Genomic DNA, 21,792 nt, shown 5'->3' with positions numbered 1-21,792 from the left:
AGTCGTGCTCCACTCTCACCACCGTCAGAACATTTCTTCAGAGCTATCAGCCCAAAAAAAAAGCGCTGCAGCACCACCGGGTGGGCTCGAAACTCCAACCTTTCGGTTAACAGCCGACCGCGCTAGACAATTGCGTCACGGAGACAGTCGTGCCCCACTTTCTCCACCACCAGAACATATCTTCAAAGCTATCAGCGCACAGAAAAAAGCAACACACCACTCCCGGGAGGGCATGAAACTCCAAACGTTTGGTTAACAGCCGATCGCGCTAGCCAATTGCGCCACGGAGACAGTCCTGCTCCACTGTCACCACCATCAGAACCTGACTTCAAAGCTTCCAGCCCAAAGAAAGAAAGCACCGCACCACCACCTCGTGGGCTCGAACCTCTGAACTTTCGGTTAACAGCCGATCGCGCTAGCCAATCCCGCCACGGAGACAGTCGTGCTTCACTCTCACCACCATCTAAACATAACTTCAAAGCTATCAGCGCAAAGAAAAAAAGCAAGACACCACTGCCGGGTGGGCTCGAAACTCCAACCTTTCGGTTAACAGCCGATCGCGCTAGCCAACTGCGCCACGGAGAATGCCCTGTTCCACTCTCACCACCATCAGAGCATATCTTAAAAGCTGTCAGCGCAAAGAAAAAGGCAACACACCACTCCCGGGAGGGCTCCAAACTCCAACCTTTTGGTTAACAGCCGATCGCGCTAGCCAATTACGCCACGGAGACAGTCCTGCTCCACTCTCACCACCATCAGAACATATCTTCAAAGCTGTCAGCATAAAGAAAAAAAAGCGCCGCACCACCACCGGGTGGGCTCGAAACTCCAACGTTTCGGTTAACAGCCTATCACGGTAGCCAATTGCGCCACGGAGACATTCCTGCTCCACACTCACCAACATCAGAACATACCTTCAAAGCTATCAGCGCAAAGAAAAAAAAGCGCCGCACCACCACCGGGTGGGCTCGAACCTCCAATATTTTGGTTAACAGCCGAACGCGCTAGCCAATTGCGCCACGGAGACAGTCCTGCTTCACTCTCACCACTATCAGAACATACCTTCAAAGCTATCAGCCCAAAGAAAAAAAAGCGCCGCACCACCACCGGGTGGGCTCGAAACTCCAACGTTTCGGTTAACAGCCTATCACGGTAGCCAATTGCGCCACGGAGACATTCCTGCTCCACACTCACCAACATCAGAACATACCTTCAAAGCTATCAGCGCAAAGAAAAAAAAGCGCCGCACCACCACCGGGTGGGCTCGAACCTCCAATATTTTGGTTAACAGCCGATCGCGCTAGCCAATCGCGCCACGGAGACAGTCGTGCTCCACTCTCACCACCATCAGAACATATCTTCAAAGCTATCAGCCCAAAGAAAAAAAAAAGCGCCGCACCACCACAGGCTGGGCTCGAACCTCCAATTTTTCGGTTAACAGCCGATCGCGCTAGCCAATTGCGCCACGGAGACAGTGCTGCTCCACTCTCACCACCATCAGATCAAATCTTCAAAGCCATCAGCCCAAAGAAAAAAAAGTGCCGCACCACGACCGGGTGGGCTCAAAACTCCAACCTTTCGGTTAACAGCCGATCGCGCTGGCCAATTGCGCCACCAAGACAGTCGTGCTCAACTCTCACCACCATCATGACATATCTTCAAAGCTAATAGCGCAAAGAAAAAAAAGCGACCCACCATCGCCGGGTGGGCTCAAACCTCCAACCTTTCGGTTAACAGCCGATCGCGATAGCCTATTGCGCCAGCCCATTGCGCCACGGAGACAGTCCTGCTCCACTCTCACCACCATCAGAACTTATCTTCAAAGCTATCAGCCCAAAGAAAAAGCAACACACCACTCCGGGAAGGGCTCGACCCTCCAACCTTTCGGTTAACAGCCGATGGCGCTAGCCAATTGCGCCACACAGATAGTCGTGCTCCACTCTCACCACCATCAGAACATATCTTCAAAGCTATCAAACAAATAAAAAAGCAACAAACCACTCCCGGGAGGGCTTGAAACTCCAAATTTTTGGTTAACAGCCGATCGCGCTAGCCAATTGCGCCACGGAAACAGTCCTGCTCCACTCTCACCACCATCAGAACATATCTTCAAAGCTATAAGCCCAAAGGAAAACAAGCGCCGCACCACCAAAGGCTGGGCTCGAACCTCCAATTTTTCGGTTAACAGCCGATCGCGCTAGCCAATTGCGCCACGGAGACAGTCCTGCTCCACTCTCACCACCATCAGAACATATCTTCAAAGCTATCAGCCCAAAGAAAACAAGCGCCGCACCACCACCGGGTGGGCTCGAAACTCCAACCTTTCGGTTAACAGCCGATCGCGCTAGCCAAGTGCGCCACAGAGACAGTCATTCTCCACTCTTACCACCATCAGAACATATCTTCAAAGCTAATAGCGCAAAGAAAAAAAAGCGCCCACCGTCTCCGGGTGGGCTCAAACCTCCAACCTTTCGGTTAAAAGCCGATCGCGCTAGCCAATTGCGCCACGGAGACATTCCTGCTCCATACTCACCAACATCAGAACATACCTTCAAAGCTATCAGCGCAAAGAAAAAAAAGCGCCGCAGCACCACCGGGTGGGCTCGAAACTCCAATTTTTTGGTTAACAGCCGATCGCGCTAGCCAATTGCGCCACGGAGACAGTCCTGCTCCACTCTCACCACTATCAGAACATACCTTCAAAGCTATCAGCCCAAAGAAAAAAAGCGCCGCACCACCACCGCGTGGGCTCGAATCTCAAACCTTTCGATTAACAGCTGATCGCGCTAGCCAATCGCGCCACGGAGACAGTCGTGCTCCACTCTCACCACCATCAGAAATATCTCAAAGCTATCAGCGCAAAGAAAAAAGCAACACACCACTCCCGGGAGGGCTCGAAACTCCAACCTATCAGTTAACAGCCGATCGCGCTAGCCAATTGCGCCACGGAGACAGTCCTGCTCCACTCTCACCACCATCAGCAGATTTCTTCAAAGCTATCAGCCCAAAGAAAGAAAAGCCCCGCACTACCACCAGGTGGGCTCGAAACTCCAACCTTTAGGTTAACAGCCGATCGCGCTAGCCAATTGCGTCACGGAGACAGTCGTGCCCCACTTTCTCCACCATCAGAACATATCTTCAAAGCTATCAGCGCACAGAAAAAAGCAACACACCACTCCCGGGAGGGCATGAAACTCCAAACTTTTGGTTAACAGCCGATCGCGCTAGCCAATTGCGCCATGGAGACAGTCCTGCTCCACTGTCACCACCATCAGAACATAACTTCAAAGCTACCACCCCAAAGAAAGAAAGCGCCGCACCACCACCTCGTGGGCTCGAACCTCCAAACTTTCGGTTAACAGCCGATCGCGCTAGCCAATCGCGCCACGGAGACAGTCGTGCTCCACTCTCACCACCATCTAAACATAACTTCAAAGCTATCAGCGCAAAGAAAAAAAGCAAGACACCACTGCCGGGAGGGCTCGAAACTCCAACCTATCGGGTAACTGCCGATGGCGCTAGCCAATTGTGCCACGGAGACAGTCCTGCTCCACTCTCCCCACCATCAGAACATATCTTCAAAGCTATCAGCCCAAAGAAAAACAAGCGCCGCACCACCACCGGGTTGGCTCGAAACTCCAACCTTTCGGTTAACAGCCGATCGCGCTAGCCAATTGCTCCACGGAGACAGTCCTGTTCCACTCTCACCACCATCAGAACATATCTTCAAAGCTATCAGCGCAAAGAAACAAGCCACACACAACTGCCGAGAAGGCTCGAGACTCCAACCTTTCGGTTAACAGCCGATCGCGCTAGCCAATTGCGCCACGGAGACAGTCCTGCTCCACTCTCACCACCATCAGAACATATCTTCAAAGCTATTAGCGCAAAGAAAAAAAAAGCGCCGCACCACCACCGGGTGGGCTCGAAACTCTAACCTTTCGGTTAACAGCCGATCGCGCTAGCCAACTGCGCCACGGAGAATGCCCTGTTTCACTCTCACCACCATCAGAACATATCTTCAAAGCTATCAGCGCAAAGAAAAAAGCAACACACCACTCCCGGGAGGGCTCAAAACTCCAACGTTTTGGTTAACAGCCGATCGCGCTAGCCAATTACGCCACGGAGACAGTCCTGCCCCACTCTCACCACCATCAGAACATATCTCCAAAGCTGTCAGCATAAAGAAAAAAAAGCGCCGCACCACCTTCGGGTGGGCTCGAAACTCCAACCTTTCGGTTAACAGCCCATCACGGTAGCCAATTGCGCCACGGAGACATTCCTGCTCCACACTCACCAACATCAGAACATACCTTCAAAGCTATCAGCGCAAAGAAAAAAAAAGCGCCGCACCACCACCGGGTGGGCTCGCACCTCCAATTTTTTGGTTAACAGCCGATCGCGCTAGCCAATTGCGCCACGGAGACAGTCCTGCTCCACTCTCACCACTATCGGAACATACCTTCAAAGCTATCAGCCCAAAGAAAAAAAGCGCCGCACCACCACCGCGTGGGCTCGAATCTCCAACCTTTCGGTTAACAGCCGATCGCGCTGGCCAATTGCGCCACGGAGACAGTGCTGCTCCACTCTCACCACCATCAGATCAAATCTTCAAAGCCATCAGCTTAAAGAAAAAAAAGTGCCGCACCACCACCGGATGGGCTCGAAACTCCAACCTTTCGGTTAACAGCCGATCGCGCTGGCCAATTGCGCCACCAAGACAGTCGTGCTCAACTCTCACCACCATCAAAGCATATCTTCAAAGCTATCAAACAAAGAAAAAAGCAACACACCACTCCCGGGAGGGCTTGAAACTCCAAATTTTTGGTTAACAGCCGATCGCGCTAGCCAATTGCGCCACGGAAACAGTCCTGCTCCACTCTCACCTCCATCAGAACATATCTTCAAAGCTATAAGCCCAAAGGAAAACAAGCGCCGCACCACCAAAGGCTGGGCTAGAACCTCCAATTTTTCGGTTAACAGCCGATCGCGCTAGCCAATTGCGCCACGGAGTTAGTCCTGCTCCACCCTCACCACCATCAGAACATATCTTCAAAGCTATCAGCCCAAAGAAAACAAGCGCCGCACCACCACCGGGTGGGCTCGAAACTCCAACCTTTCGGTTAACAGCCGATCGCGCCAGCCAAGTGCGCCACAGAGACAGTCATTCTCCACTCTTACCACCATCAGAACATACCTTCAAAGCTAATAGCGCAAAGAAAAAAAAGCGCCCACCGTCTCCGGGTGGGCTCAAACCTCCAACCTTTCGGTTAAAAGCCGATCGCGCTAGCCAATTGCGCCACGGAGACATTCCTGCTCCATACTCACCAACATCAGAACATACCTTCAAAGCTATCAGCGCAAAGAAAAAAAAAGCGCCGCAGCACCACCGGGTGGGCTCGAACCTCCAATTTTTTGGTTAACAGCCGATCGCGCTAGCCAATTGCGCCACGGAGACAGTCCTGCTCCACTCTCACCACTATCAGAACATACCTTCAAAGCTATCAGCCCAAAGAAAAAAAGCGCCGCACCACCACCGCGTGGGCTCGAATCTCAAACCTTTCGATTAACAGCCGATCGCGCTAGCCAATCGCGCCACGGAGACAGTCGTGCTCCACTCTCACCACCATCAGAAATATCTCAAAGCTATCAGTGCAAAGAAAAAAGCAACACACCACTCCCGGGAGGGCTCGAAACTCCAACCTATCAGTTAACAGCCGATCGCGCTAGCCAATTGCGCCACGGAGACAGTCCTGCTCCACTCTCACCACCATCAGCACATATCTTCAAAGCTATCAGCCCAAAGAAAGAAAAGCCCCGCACTACCACCAGGTGGGCTCGAAACTCCAACCTTTAGGTTAACAGCCGATCGCGCTAGCCAATTGCGTCACGGAGACAGTCGTGCCCCACTTTCTCCACCATCAGAACATATCTTCAAAGCTATCAGCGCACAGAAAAAAGCAACACACCACTCCCGGGAGGGCATGAAACTTCAAACTTTTGGTTAACAGCCGATCGCGCTAGCCAATTGCGCCACGGAGACAGTCCTGCTCCACTCTCACCACCATCAGAACATATCTTCAAAGCTATCAGCCCAAAGAAAACAAGCGCCGCATCACCACCGGGTGGGCTCGAAACTCCAACCTTTCGGTTAACAGCCGATCGCGCTAGCCAAGTGCGCCACAGAGACAGTCATTCTCCACTCTTACCACCATCAGAACATATCTTCAAAGCTAATAGCGCAAAGAAAAAAAAGCGCCCACCGTCTCCGGGTGGGCTCAAACCTCCAACCTTTCGGTTAAAAGCCGATCGCGCTAACCAATTGCGCCACGGAGACATTCCTGCTCCATACTCACCAACATCAGAACATACCTTCAAAGCTATCAGCGCAAAGAAAAAAAAAGCGCCGCAGCACCACCGGGTGGGCTCGAACCTCCAATTTTTTGGTTAACAGCCGATCGCGCTAGCCAATTGCGCCACGGAGACAGTCCTGCTCCACTCTCACCACTATCAGAACATACCTTCAAAGCTATCAGCCCAAAGAAAAAAAGCGCCGCACCACCACCGCGTGGGCTCGAATCTCAAACCTTTCGATTAACAGCTGATCGCGCTAGCCAATCGCGCCACGGAGACAGTCGTGCTCCACTCTCACCACCATCAGAAATATCTCAAAGCTATCAGCGCAAAGAAAAAAGCAACACACCACTCCCGGGAGGGCTCGAAACTCCAACCTATCAGTTAACAGCCGATCGCGCTAGCCAATTGCGCCACGGAGACAGTCCTGCTCCACTCTCACCACCATCAGCAGATTTCTTCAAAGCTATCAGCCCAAAGAAAGAAAAGCCCCGCACTACCACCAGGTGGGCTCGAAACTCCAAACTTTAGGTTAACAGCTGATCGCGCTAGCCAATTGCGTCACGGAGACAGTCGTGCCCCACTTTCTCCACCATCAGAACATATCTTCAAAGCTATCAGCGCACAGAAAAAAGCAACACACCACTCCCGGGAGGGCATGAAACTCCAAACTTTTGGTTAACAGCCGATCGCGCTGGCCAATTGCGCCACGGAGACAGTCCTGCTCCACTGTCACCACCATCAGAACATAACTTCAAAGCTACCACCCCAAAGAAAGAAAGCACCGCACCACCACCTCGTGGGCTCGAACCTCCAAACTTTCGGTTAACAGCCGATCGCGCTAGCCAATCGCGCCACGGAGACAGTCGTGCTCCACTCTCACCACCATCTAAACATAACTTCAAAGCTATCAGCGCAAAGAAAAAAAGCAAGACACCACTGCCGGGAGGGCTCGAAACTCCAACCTATCGGGTAACTGCCGATGGCGCTAGCCAATTGTGCCACGGAGACAGTCCTGCTCCACTCTCCCCACCATCAGAACATATCTTCAAAGCTATCAGCCCAAAGAAAAACAAGCGCCGCACCACCACCGGGTTGGCTCGAAACTCCAACCTTTCGGTTAACAGCCGATCGCGCTAGCCAATTGCGCCACGGAGACAGTCCTGTTCCACTCTCACCACCATCAGAACATATCTTCAAAGCTATCAGCGATAAGAAACAAGCCACACACAACTGCCGAGAAGGCTCGAGACTCCAACCTTTCGGTTAACAGCCGATCGCGCTAGCCAATTGCGCCACGGAGACAGTCCTGCTCCACTCTCACCACCATCAGAACATATCTTCAAAGCTATTAGCGCAAAGAAAAAAAAAGCGCCGCACCACCACCGGGTGGGCTCGAAACTCTATCATCATCATCATCATCATCATCATCAGCCTGACTACGTCCACTGCAGGACAAAGGCCTCTCCCATGTTCCGCCAGTTAACCCGGTCCTGTGCTTGCTGCTGCCAATTTATACCCGCAAACTTCTTAATCTCATCTGCCCACCTAACCTTCTGTCTCCCCCTAACCCGCTTCCCTTCTCTGGGAATCCAGTCAGTTACCCTTAATGACCAGCGGTTATCCTGTCTACGCGCTACATGCCCTGCCCATGTCCATTTCTTCTTCTTGATTTCAGCTATGATATCCTTAACCCCCGTTTGTTCCCTAATCCACTCTGCTCTCTTCTTGTCTCTTAAGGTTACACCTACCATTTTTCTTTCCATTGCTCGCTGCGTCGTCCTCAATTTAAGCTGAACCCTCTTTGTAAGTCTCCAGGTTTCTGCTCCGTAGCTAAGTACCGGCAAGATACAGCTGTTATACACCTTCCTCTTGAGGGATAGTGGCAAACTACCTGTCATAATTTGAGAGTGCTTGCCAAATGTGCTCCACCCCATTCTTATTCTTCTAGTTACTTCAATCTCGTGGTTCGGCTCTGCGGTTATTACCTGCCCTAAGTAGACACAGTCTTTTACAACTTCAAGTGCACTATTACCTATCTCGAAGCGCTGCTCCTTGCCGAGGTTGTTGTACATTACTTTCGTTTTCTGCAGATTAATTTTAAGACCCACCTTTCTGCTCTCCTTGTCTAGCTCCGTAATCATGAGTTGCAATTCGTCCCCCGAGTTACTCAGCAATGCAATGTCATCGGCGAAGCGCAGGTTACTAAGGTATTCTCCATTGACTCTTATCCCTAACTGTTCCCATTCTAGGCTTCTGAAAACCTCCTGTAAGCACGCGGTAAATAGCATTGGGGAAATTGTGTCCCCCTGCCTTACACCCTTCTTGATTGGTATTCTGTTGCTTTCTTTATGAAGCACTATGGTAGCAGTTGATCCCCTGTAGATTTCTTCCAGAATGTTTATATATACTTCATCTACGCCCTGATTCCGCAGTGTTTGCATGACGGCTGATATTTCTACTGAATAACTCACGGCCCTCAGTCCCCAGCAGCTGCGAAGCAACTGACCATGGCGAAACTCTAACCTTTCGGTTAACAGCCGATCGCGCTAGCCAACTGCGCCACGGAGAATGCCCTGTTTCACTCTCACCACCATCAGAACATATCTTCAAAGCTATCAGCGCAAAGAAAAAAGCAACACACCACTCCCGGGAGGGCTCAAAACTCCAACGTTTTGGTTAACAGCCGATCGCGCTAGCCAATTACGCCACGGAGACAGTCCTGCTCCACTCTCACCACCATCAGAACATATCTCCAAAGCTGTCAGCATAAAGAAAAAAAAGCGCCGCACCACCTTCGGGTGGGCTCGAAACTCCAACCTTTCGGTTAACAGCCCATCACGGTAGCCAATTGCGCCACGGAGACATTCCTGCTCCACACTCACCAACATCAGAACATACCTTCAAAGCTATCAGCGCAAAGAAAAAAAAAGCGCCGCACCACCACCGGGTGGGCTCGAACCTCCAATTTTTTGGTTAACAGCCGATCGCGCTAGCCAATTGCGCCACGGAGACAGTCCTGCTCCACTCTCACCACTATCGGAACATACCTTCAAAGCTATCAGCCCAAAGAAAAAAAGCGCCGCACCACCACCGCGTGGGCTCGAATCTCCAACCTTTCGGTTAACAGCCGATCGCGCTGGCCAATTGCGCCACGGAGACAGTGCTGCTCCACTCTCAACACCATCAGATCAAATCTTCAAAGCCATCAGCTTAAAGAAAAAAAAGTGCCGCACCACCACCGGATGGGCTCGAAACTCCAACCTTTCGGTTAACAGCCGATCGCGCTGGCCAATTGCGCCACCAAGACAGTCGTGCTCAACTCTCACCACCATCAAAGCATATCTTCAAAGCTATCAAACAAAGAAAAAAGCAACACACCACTCCCGGGAGGGCTTGAAACTCCAAATTTTTGGTTAACAGCCGATCGCGCTAGCCAATTGCGCCACGGAAACAGTCCTGCTCCACTATCACCACCATCAGAACATATCTTCAAAGCTATAAGCCCAAAGGAAAACAAGCGCCGCACCACCAAAGGCTGGGCTAGAACCTCCAATTTTTCGGTTAACAGCCGATCGCGCTAGCCAATTGCGCCACGGGGACAGTCCTGCTCCACTCTCACCACCATCAGAACATATCTTCAAAGCTATCAGCCCAAAGAAAACAAGCGCCGCACCACCACCGGGTGGGCTCGAAACTCCAACCTTTCGGTTAACAGCCGATCGCGCCAGCCAAGTGCGCCACAGAGACAGTCATTCTCCACTCTTACCACCATCAGAACATACCTTCAAAGCTAATAGCGCAAAGAAAAAAAAGCGCCCACCGTCTCCGGGTGGGCTCAAACCTCCAACCTTTCGGTTAAAAGCCGATCGCGCTAGCCAATTGCGCCACGGAGACATTCCTGCTCCATACTCACCAACATCAGAACATACCTTCAAAGCTATCAGCGCAAAGAAAAAAAAAGCGCCGCAGCACCACCGGGTGGGCTCGAACCTCCAATTTTTTGGTTAACAGCCGATCGCGCTAGCCAATTGCGCCACGGAGACAGTCCTGCTCCACTCTCACCACTATCAGAACATACCTTCAAAGCTATCAGCCCAAAGAAAAAAAGCGCCGCACCACCACCCCGTGGGCTCGAATCTCAAACCTTTCGATTAACAGCCGATCGCGCTAGCCAATCGCGCCACGGAGACAGTCGTGCTCCACTCTCACCACCATCAGAAATATCTCAAAGCTATCAGCGCAAAGAAAAAAGCAACACACCACTCCCGGGAGGGCTCGAAACTCCAACCTATCAGTTAACAGCCGATCGCGCTAGCCAATTGTGCCATGGAGACAGTCCTGCTCCACTCTCAGCACCATCAGCACATATCTTCAAAGCTATCAGCCCAAAGAAAGAAAAGCCCCGCACTACCACCAGGTGGGCTCGAAACTCCAACCTTTAGGTTAACAGCCGATCGCGCTAGCCAATTGCGTCACGGAGACAGTCGTGCCCCACTCTCACCACCATCAGAACATATCTTCAAAGCTATAAGCCCAAAGGAAAACAAGCGCCGCACCACCAAAGGCTGGGCTAGAACCTCCAATTTTTCGGTTAACAGCCGATCGCGCTAGCCAATTGCGCCACGGGGACAGTCCTGCTCCACTCTCACCACCATCAGAACATATCTTCAAAGCTATCAGCCCAAAGAAAACAAGCGCCGCATCACCACCGGGTGGGCTCGAAACTCCAACCTTTCGGTTAACAGCCGATCGCGCTGGCCAATTGCGCCACGGAGACAGTGCTGCTCCACTCTCAACACCATCAGATCAAATCTTCAAAGCCATCAGCTTAAAGAAAAAAAAGTGCCGCACCACCACCGGATGGGCTCGAAACTCCAACCTTTCGGTTAACAGCCGATCGCGCTGGCCAATTGCGCCACCAAGACAGTCGTGCTCAACTCTCACCACCATCAAAGCATATCTTCAAAGCTATCAAACAAAGAAAAAAGCAACACACCACTCCCGGGAGGGCTTGAAACTCCAAATTTTTGGTTAACAGCCGATCGCGCTAGCCAATTGCGCCACGGAAACAGTCCTGCTCCACTATCACCACCATCAGAACATATCTTCAAAGCTATAAGCCCAAAGGAAAACAAGCGCCGCACCACCAAAGGCTGGGCTAGAACCTCCAATTTTTCGGTTAACAGCCGATCGCGCTAGCCAATTGCGCCACGGGGACAGTCCTGCTCCACTCTCACCACCATCAGAACATATCTTCAAAGCTATCAGCCCAAAGAAAACAAGCGCCGCACCACCACCGGGTGGGCTCGAAACTCCAACCTTTCGGTTAACAGCCGATCGCGCCAGCCAAGTGCGCCACAGAGACAGTCATTCTCCACTCTTACCACCATCAGAACATACCTTCAAAGCTAATAGCGCAAAGAAAAAAAAGCGCCCACCGTCTCCGGGTGGGCTCAAACCTCCAACCTTTCGGTTAAAAGCCGATCGCGCTAGCCAATTGCGCCACGGAGACATTCCTGCTCCATACTCACCAACATCAGAACATACCTTCAAAGCTATCAGCGCAAAGAAAAAAAAAGCGCCGCAGCACCACCGGGTGGGCTCGAACCTCCAATTTTTTGGTTAACAGCCGATCGCGCTAGCCAATTGCGCCACGGAGACAGTCCTGCTCCACTCTCACCACTATCAGAACATACCTTCAAAGCTATCAGCCCAAAGAAAAAAAGCGCCGCACCACCACCCCGTGGGCTCGAATCTCAAACCTTTCGATTAACAGCCGATCGCGCTAGCCAATCGCGCCACGGAGACAGTCGTGCTCCACTCTCACCACCATCAGAAATATCTCAAAGCTATCAGCGCAAAGAAAAAAGCAACACACCACTCCCGGGAGGGCTCGAAACTCCAACCTATCAGTTAACAGCCGATCGCGCTAGCCAATTGTGCCATGGAGACAGTCCTGCTCCACTCTCAGCACCATCAGCACATATCTTCAAAGCTATCAGCCCAAAGAAAGAAAAGCCCCGCACTACCACCAGGTGGGCTCGAAACTCCAACCTTTAGGTTAACAGCCGATCGCGCTAGCCAATTGCGTCACGGAGACAGTCGTGCCCCACTCTCACCACCATCAGAACATATCTTCAAAGCTATAAGCCCAAAGGAAAACAAGCGCCGCACCACCAAAGGCTGGGCTAGAACCTCCAATTTTTCGGTTAACAGCCGATCGCGCTAGCCAATTGCGCCACGGGGACAGTCCTGCTCCACTCTCACCACCATCAGAACATATCTTCAAAGCTATCAGCCCAAAGAAAACAAGCGCCGCATCACCACCGGGTGGGCTCGAAACTCCAACCTTTCGGTTAACAGCCGATCGCGCTAGCCAAGTGCGCCACAGAGACAGTCATTCTCCACTCTTACCACCATCAGAACATATCTTCAAAGCTAATAGCGCAAAGAAAAAAAAGCGCCCACCGTCTCCGGGTGGGCTCAAACCTCCAACCTTTCGGTTAAAAGCCGATCGCGCTAACCGATTGCGCCACGGAGACATTCCTGCTCCATACTCACCAACATCAGAACATACCTTCAAAGCTATCAGCGCAAAGAAAAAAAAGCGCCGCAGCACCACCGGGTGGGCTCGAACCTCCAATTTTTTGGTTAACAGCCGATCGCGCTAGCCAATTGCGCCACGGAGACAGTCCTGCTCCACTCTCACCGCTATCAGAACATACCTTCAAAGCTATCAGCCCAAAGAAAAAAAGCGCCGCACCACCACCGCGTGGGCTCGAATCTCAAACCTTTCGATTAACAGCTGATCGCGCTAGCCAATCGCGCCACGGAGACAGTCGTGCTCCACTCTCACCACCATCAGAAATATCTCAAAGCTATCAGCGCAAAGAAAAAAGCAACACACCACTCCCGGGAGGGCTCGAAACTCCAACCTATCGGGTAACTGCCGATGGCGCTAGCCAATTGTGCCACGGAGACAGTCCTGCTCCACTCTCCCCACCATCAGAACATATCTTCAAAGCTATCAGCCCAAAGAAAAACAAGCGCCGCACCACCACCGGGTTGGCTCGAAACTCCAACCTTTCGGTTAACAGCCGATCGCGCTAGCCAATTGCGCCACGGAGACAGTCCTGTTCCACTCTCACCACCATCAGAACATATCTTCAAAGCTATCAGCGCAAAGAAACAAGCCACACACCACTCCCGAGAAGGCTCGAGACTCCAACCTTTCGGTTAACAGCCGATCGCGCTAGCCAATTGCGCCACGGAGACAGTCCTGCTCCACTCTCACCACCATCAGAACATATCTTCAAAGCTATTAGCGCAAAGAAAAAAAAAGCGCCGCACCACCACCGGGTGGGCTCGAAACTCTAACCTTTCGGTTAACAGCCGATCGCGCTAGCCAATCGCGCCACGGAGACAGTCGTGCTCCACTCTCACCACCATCTAAACATAACTTCAAAGCTATCAGCGCAAAGAAAAAAAGCAAGACACCACTGCCGGGAGGGCTCGAAACTCCAACCTATCGGGTAACTGCCGATGGCGCTAGCCAATTGTGCCACGGAGACAGTCCTGCTCCACTCTCCCCACCATCAGAACATATCTTCAAAGCTATCAGCCCAAAGAAAAACAAGCGCCGCACCACCACCGGGTTGGCTCGAAACTCCAACCTTTCGGTTAACAGCCGATCGCGCTAGCCAATTGCGCCACGGAGACAGTCCTGTTCCACTCTCACCACCATCAGAACATATCTTCAAAGCTATCAGCGCAAAGAAACAAGCCACACACCACTCCCGAGAAGGCTCGAGACTCCAACCTTTCGGTTAACAGCCGATCGCGCTAGCCAATTGCGCCACGGAGACAGTCCTGCTCCACTCTCACCACCATCAGAACATATTTTCAAAGCTATTAGCGCAAAGAAAAAAAAAGCGCCGCACCACCACCGGGTGGGCTCGAAACTCTAACCTTTCGGTTAACAGCCGATCGCGCTAGCCAACTGCGCCACGGAGAATGCCCTGTTTCACTCTCACCACCATCAGAACATATCTTCAAAGCTATCAGCGCAAAGAAAAAAGCAACACACCACTCCCGGGAGGGCTCAAAACTCCAACGTTTTGGTTAACAGCCGATCGCGCTAGCCAATTACGCCACGGAGACAGTCCTGCTCCACTCTCACCACTATCAGAACATATCTCCAAAGCTGTCAGCATAAAGAAAAAAAAGCGCCGCACCACCTTCGGGTGGGCTGGAAACTCCAACCTTTCGGTTAACAGCCCATCACGGTAGCCAATTGCGCCACGGAGACATTCCTGCTCCACACTCACCAACATCAGAACATACCTTCAAAGCTATCAGCGCAAAGAAAAAAAAGCGCCGCACCACCACCGGGTGGGCTCGAACCTCCAATTTTTTGGTTAACAGCCGATCGCGCTAGCCAATTGCGCCACGGAGACAGTCCTGCTCCACTCTCACCACTATAAGAACATACCTTCAAAGCTATCAGCGCAAAGAAAAAAGCAACACACCACTCCCGGGAGGGCTCGAAACTCCAACCTATCAGTTAACAGCCGATCGCGCTAGCCAATTGTGCCACGGAGACAGTCCTGCTCCACTCTCAGCACCATCAGCACATATCTTCAAAGCTATCAGCCCAAAGAAAGAAAAGCCCCGCACTACCACCAGGTGGGCTCGAAACTCCAACCTTTAGGTTAACAGCCGATCGCGCTAGCCAATTGCGTCACGGAGACAGTCGTGCCCCACTTTCTCCACCATCAGAACATATCTTCAAAGCTATCAGCGCACAGAAAAAAGCAACACACCACTCCCGGGAGGGCATGAAACTTCAAACTTTTGGTTAACAGCCGATCGCGCTAGCCAATTGCGCCACGGAGACAGTCCTGCTCCACTCTCACCACCATCAGAACATATCTTCAAAGCTATCAGCCCAAAGAAAACAAGCGCCGCATCACCACCGGGTGGGCTCGAAACTCCAACCTTTCGGTTAACAGCCGATCGCGCTAGCCAAGTGCGCCACAGAGACAGTCATTCTCCACTCTTACCACCATCAGAACATATCTTCAAAGCTAATAGCGCAAAGAAAAAAAAGCGCCCACCGTCTCCGGGTGGGCTCAAACCTCCAACCTTTCGGTTAAAAGCCGATCGCGCTAACCGATTGCGCCACGGAGACATTCCTGCTCCATACTCACCAACATCAGAACATACCTTCAAAGCTATCAGCGCAAAGAAAAAAAAGCGCCGCAGCACCACCGGGTGGGCTCGAACCTCCAATTTTTTGGTTAACAGCCGATCGCGCTAGCCAATTGCGCCACGGAGACAGTCCTGCTCCACTCTCACCGCTATCAGAACATACCTTCAAAGCTATCAGCCCAAAGAAAAAAAGCGCCGCACCACCACCGCGTGGGCTCGAATCTCAAACCTTTCGATTAACAGCTGATCGCGCTAGCCAATCGCGCCACGGAGACAGTCGTGCTCCACTCTCACCACCATCAGAAATATCTCAAAGCTATCAGCGCAAAGAAAAAAGCAACACACCACTCCCGGGAGGGCTCGAAACTCCAACCTATCAGTTAACAGCCGATCGCGCTAGCCAATTGCGCCACGGAGACAGTCCTGCTCCACTCTCACCACCATCAGCAGATTTCTTCAAAGCTATCAGCCCAAAGAAAGAAAAGCCCCGCACTACCACCAGGTGGGCTCGAAACTCCAACCTTTAGGTTAACAGCCGATCGCGCTAGCCAATTGCGTCACGGAGACAGTCGTGCCCCACTTTCTCCACCATCAGAACATATCTTCAAAGCTATCAGCGCACAGAAAAAAGCAACACACCACTCCCGGGAGGGTATGAAACTCCAAACTTTTGGTTAACAGCCGATCGCGCTAGCCAATTGCGCCACGGAGACAGTCCTGCTCCACTGTCACCACCATCAGAACATAACTTCAAAGCTACCACCCCAAAGAAAGAAAGCGCCGCACCACCACCTCGTGGGCTCGAACCTCCAAACTTTCGGTTAACAGCCGATCGCGCTAGCCAATCGCGCCACGGAGACAGTCGTGCTCCACTCTCACCACCATCTAAACATAACTTCAAAGCTATCAGCGCAAAGAAAAAAAGCAAGACACCACTGCCGGGAGGGCTCGAAACTCCAACCTATCGGGTAACTGCCGATGGCGCTAGCCAATTGTGCCACGGAGACAGTCCTGCTCCACTCTCCCCACCATCAGAACATATCTTCAAAGCTATCAGCCCAAAGAAAAACAAGCGCCGCACCACCACCGGGTTGGCTCGAAACTCCAACCTTTCGGTTAACAGCCGATCGCGCTAGCCAATTGCGCCACGGAGACAGTCCTGTTCCACTCTCACCACCATCAGAACATATCTTCAAAGCTATCAGCGCAAAGAAACAAGCCACACACCACTCCCGAGAAGGCTCGAGACTCCAACCTTTCGGTTAACAGCCGATCGCGCTAGCCAATTGCGCCACGGAGACAGTCCTGCTCCACTCTCACCACCATCAGAACATATCTTCAAAGCTATTAGCGCAAAGAAAAAAAAAGCGCCGCACCACCACCGGGTGGGCTCGAAACTCTAACCTTTCGGTTAACAGCCGATCGCGCTAGCCAACTGCGCCACGGAGAATGCCCTGTTTCACTCTCACCACCATCAGAACATATCTTCAAAGCTATCAGCGCAAAGAAAAAAGCAACACACCACTCCCGGGAGGGCTCAAAACTCCAACGTTTTGGTTAACAGCCGATCGCGCTAGCCAATTACGCCACGGAGACAGTCCTGCTCCACTCTCACCACCATCAGAACATATCTCCAAAGCTGTCAGCATAAAGAAAAAAAAGCGCCGCACCACCTTCGGGTGGGCTGGAAACTCCAACCTTTCGGTTAACAGCCCATCACGGTAGCCAATTGCGCCACGGAGACATTCCTGCTCCACACTCACCAACATCAGAACATACCTTCAAAGCTATCAGCGCAAAGAAAAAAAAGCGCCGCACCACCACCGGGTGGGCTCGAACCTCCAATTTTTTGGTTAACAGCCGATCGCGCTAGCCAATTGCGCCACGGAGACAGTCCTGCTCCACTCTCACCACTATCAGAACATACCTTCAAAGCTATCAGCCCAAAGAAAAAAAGCGCCGCACCACCACCGCGTGGGCTCGAATCTCCAACCTTTCGGTTAACAGCCGATCGCGCTGGCCAATTGCGCCACGGAGACAGTGCTGCTCCACTCTCACCACCATCAGATCAAATCTTCAAAGCCAACAGCTTAAAGAAAAAAAAGTGCCGCACCACCACCGGATGGGCTCGAAACTCCAACCTTTCGGTTAACAGCCGATCGCGCTGGCCAATTGCGCCACCAAGACAGTCGTGCTCAACTCTCACCACCATCAAAGCATATCTTCAAAGCTATCAAACAAAGAAAAAAGCAACACACCACTCCCGGGAGGGCTTGAAACTCCAAATTTTTGGTTAACAGCCGATCGCGCTAGCCAATTGCGCCACGGAAACAGTCCTGCTCCACTCTCACCACCATCAGAACATATCTTCAAAGCTATAAGCCCAAAGGAAAACAAGCGCCGCACCACCAAAGGCTGGGCTCGAACCTCCAATTTTTCAGTTAACAGCCGATCGCGCTAGCCAATTGCGCCACGGAGACAGTCCTGCTCCACTCTCACCACCATCAGAACATATCTTCAAAGCTATCAGCCCAAAGAAAACAAGCGCCACACCACCACCGGGTGGGCTCGAAACTCCAACCTTTCGGTTAACAGCCGATCGCGCCAGCCAAGTGCGCCACAGAGACAGTCATTCTCCACTCTTACCACCATCAGAACATATCTTCAAAGCTAATAGCGCAAAGAAAAAAAAGCGCCCACCGTCTCCGGGTGGGCTCAAACCTCCAACCTTTCGGTTAAAAGCCGATCGCGCTAACCGATTGCGCCACGGAGACATTCCTGCTCCATACTCACCAACATCAGAACATACCTTCAAAGCTATCAGCGCAAAGAAAAAAAAGCGCCGCAGCACCACCGGGTGGGCTCGAACCTCCAATTTTTTGGTTAACAGCCGATCGCGCTAGCCAATTGCGTCACGGAGACAGTCGTGCCCCACTTTCTCCACCATCAGAACATATCTTCAAAGCTATCAGCGCACAGAAAAAAGCAACACACCACTCCCGGGAGGGCATGAAACTCCAAACTTTTGGTTAACAGCCGATCGCGCTAGCCAATTGCGCCACGGAGACAGTCCTGCTCCACTGTCACCACCATCAGAACATAACTTCAAAGCTACCACCCCAAAGAAAGAAAGCGCCGCACCACCACCTCGTGGGCTCGAACCTCCAAACTTTCGGTTAACAGCCGATCGCGCTAGCCAATCACGCCACGGAGACAGTCGTGCTCCACTCTCACCACCATCTAAACATAACTTCAAAGCTATCAGCGCAAAGAAAAAAAGCAAGACACCACTGCCGGGAGGGCTCGAAACTCCAACCTATCGGGTAACTGCCGATGGCGCTAGCCAATTGTGCCACGGAGACAGTCCTGCTCCACTCTCCCCACCATCAGAACATATCTTCAAAGCTATCAGCCCAAAGAAAAACAAGCGCCGCACCACCACCGGGTTGGCTCGAAACTCCAACCTTTCGGTTAACAGCCGATCGCGCTAGCCAATTGCGCCACGGAGACAGTCCTGTTCCACTCTCACCACCATCAGAACATATCTTCAAAGCTATCAGCGCAAAGAAACAAGCCACACACCACTCCCGAGAAGGCTCGAGACTCCAACCTTTCGGTTAACAGCCGATCGCGCTAGCCAATTGCGCCACGGAGACAGTCCTGCTCCACTCTCACCACCATCAGAACATATCTTCAAAGCTATTAGCGCAAAGAAAAAAAAAGCGCCGCACCACCACCGGGTGGGCTCGAAACTCTAACCTTTCGGTTAACAGCCGATCGCGCTAGCCAACTGCGCCACGGAGAATGCCCTGTTTCACTCTCACCACCATCAGAACATATCTTCAAAGCTATCAGCGCAAAGAAAAAAGCAACACACCACTCCCGGGAGGGCTCAAAACTCCAACGTTTTGGTTAACAGCCGATCGCGCTAGCCAATTACGCCACGGAGACAGTCCTGCTCCACTCTCACCACCATCAGAACATATCTCCAAAGCTGTCAGCATAAAGAAAAAAAAGCGCCGCACCACCTTCGGGTGGGCTGGAAACTCCAACCTTTCGGTTAACAGCCCATCACGGTAGCCAATTGCGCCACGGAGACATTCCTGCTCCACACTCACCAACATCAGAACATACCTTCAAAGCTATCAGCGCAAAGAAAAAAAAGCGCCGCACCACCACCGGGTGGGCTCGAACCTCCAATTTTTTGGTTAACAGCCGATCGCGCTAGCCAATTGCGCCACGGAGACAGTCCTGCTCCACTCTCACCACTATCAGAACATACCTTCAAAGCTATCAGCCCAAAGAAAAAAAGCGCCGCACCACCACCGCGTGGGCTCGAATCTCCAACCTTTCGGTTAACAGCCGATCGCGCTGGCCAATTGCGCCACGGAGACAGTGCTGCTCCACTCTCACCACCATCAGATCAAATCTTCAAAGCCAACAGCTTAAAGAAAAAAAAGTGCCGCACCACCACCGGATGGGCTCGAAACTCCAACCTTTCGGTTAACAGCCGATCGCGCTGGCCAATTGCGCCACCAAGACAGTCGTGCTCAACTCTCACCACCATCAAAGCATATCTTCAAAGCTATCAAACAAAGAAAAAAGCAACACACCACTCCCGGGAGGGCTTGAAACTCCAAATTTTTGGTTAACAGCCGATCGCGCTAGCCAATTGCGCCACGGAAACAGTCCTGCTCCACTCTCACCACCATCAGAACATATCTTCAAAGCTATAAGCCCAAAGGAAAACAAGCGCCGCACCACCAAAGGCTGGGCTCGAACCTCCAATTTTTCAGTTAACAGCCGATCGCGCTAGCCAATTGCGCCACGGAGACAGTCCTGCTCCACTCTCACCACCATCAGAACATATCTTCAAAGCTATCAGCCCAAAGAAAACAAGCGCCACACCACCACCGGGTGGGCTCGAAACTCCAACCTTTCGGTTAACAGCCGATCGCGCCAGCCAAGTGCGCCACAGAGACAGTCATTCTCCACTCTTACCACCATCAGAACATATCTTCAAAGCTAATAGCGCAAAGAAAAAAAAGCGCCCACCGTCTCCGGGTGGGCTCAAACCTCCAACCTTTCGGTTAAAAGCCGATCGCGCTAACCGATTGCGCCACGGAGACATTCCTGCTCCATACTCACCAACATCAGAACATACCTTCAAAGCTATCAGCGCAAAGAAAAAAAAGCGCCGCAGCACCACCGGGTGGGCTCGAACCTCCAATTTTTTGGTTAACAGCCGATCGCGCTAGCCAATTGCGCCACGGAGACAGTCCTGCTCCACTCTCACCACTATCAGAACATACCTTCAAAGCTATCAGCCCAAAGAAAAAAAGCGCCGCACCACCACCGCGTGGGCTCGAATCTCAAACCTTTCGATTAACAGCTGATCGCGCTAGCCAATCGCGCCACGGAGACAGTCGTGCTCCACTCTCACCACCATCAGAAATATCTCAAAGCTATCAGCGCAAAGAAAAAAGCAACACACCACTCCCGGGAGGGCTCGAAACTCCAACCTATCAGTTAACAGCCGATCGCGCTAGCCAATTGCGCCACGGAGACAGTCCTGCTCCACTCTCACCACCATCAGCAGATTTCTTTAAAGCTATCAGCCCAAAGAAAGAAAAGCCCCGCACTACCACCAGGTGGGCTCGAAACTCCAACCTTTAGGTTAACAGCCGATCGCGCTAGCCAATTGCGTCACGGAGACAGTCGTGCCCCACTTTCTCCACCATCAGAACATATCTTCAAAGCTATCAGCGCACAGAAAAAAGCAACACACCACTCCCGGGAGGGCATGAAACTCCAAACTTTTGGTTAACAGCCGATCGCGCTAGCCAATTGCGCCACGGAGACAGTCCTGCTCCACTGTCACCACCATCAGAACATAACTTCAAAGCTACCACCCCAAAGAAAGAAAGCGCCGCACCACCACCTCGTGGGCTCGAACCTCCAAACTTTCGGTGAACAGCCGATCGCGCTAGCCAATCGCGCCACGGAGACAGTCGTGCTCCACTCTCACCACCATCTAAACATAACTTCAAAGCTATCAGCGCAAAGAAAAAAAGCAAGACACCACTGCCGGGAGGGCTCGAAACTCCAACCTATCGGGTAACTGCCGATGGCGCTAGCCAATTGTGCCACGGAGACAGTCCTGCTCCACTCTCCCCACCATCAGAACATATCTTCAAAGCTATCAGCCCAAAGAAAAACAAGCGC

At 52.0% G+C, this 21,792-nt stretch overlaps 5 non-coding genes across 5 annotated transcripts; all 5 read right to left on the bottom strand.

Annotated features, from left to right (window-relative positions):
* Positions 1-6,263: 6,263 nt before the first annotated feature.
* On the bottom strand, positions 6,264-6,337 carry TRNAK-UUU (transfer RNA lysine (anticodon UUU)). Its single transcript has one exon. It is a non-coding gene; the product is annotated as a tRNA-Lys (tRNA).
* A 6,488-nt stretch (positions 6,338-12,825) lies between these two features.
* On the bottom strand, positions 12,826-12,899 carry TRNAK-UUU (transfer RNA lysine (anticodon UUU)). Its single transcript has one exon. It is a non-coding gene; the product is annotated as a tRNA-Lys (tRNA).
* A 2,574-nt stretch (positions 12,900-15,473) lies between these two features.
* Positions 15,474-15,547, bottom strand: TRNAK-UUU (transfer RNA lysine (anticodon UUU)). Its single transcript has one exon. It is a non-coding gene; the product is annotated as a tRNA-Lys (tRNA).
* Positions 15,548-18,267: 2,720 nt separating this feature from the next.
* TRNAK-UUU (transfer RNA lysine (anticodon UUU)) lies at positions 18,268-18,341 on the bottom strand. The gene has a single exon. It is a non-coding gene; the product is annotated as a tRNA-Lys (tRNA).
* A 2,281-nt stretch (positions 18,342-20,622) lies between these two features.
* TRNAK-UUU (transfer RNA lysine (anticodon UUU)) lies at positions 20,623-20,696 on the bottom strand. The gene has a single exon. It is a non-coding gene; the product is annotated as a tRNA-Lys (tRNA).
* Between the last annotated feature and the right edge of the window lie 1,096 nt (positions 20,697-21,792).

This window comes from Rhipicephalus microplus, chromosome 9 (assembly GCF_043290135.1).
Source record: "Rhipicephalus microplus isolate Deutch F79 chromosome 9, USDA_Rmic, whole genome shotgun sequence".
In the NCBI taxonomy this organism is placed as follows: domain Eukaryota; kingdom Metazoa; phylum Arthropoda; class Arachnida; order Ixodida; family Ixodidae; genus Rhipicephalus; species Rhipicephalus microplus.
Note: the sequence above shows the minus strand (reverse complement) of the source record. Positions and strands in the feature narration are given on the sequence as shown.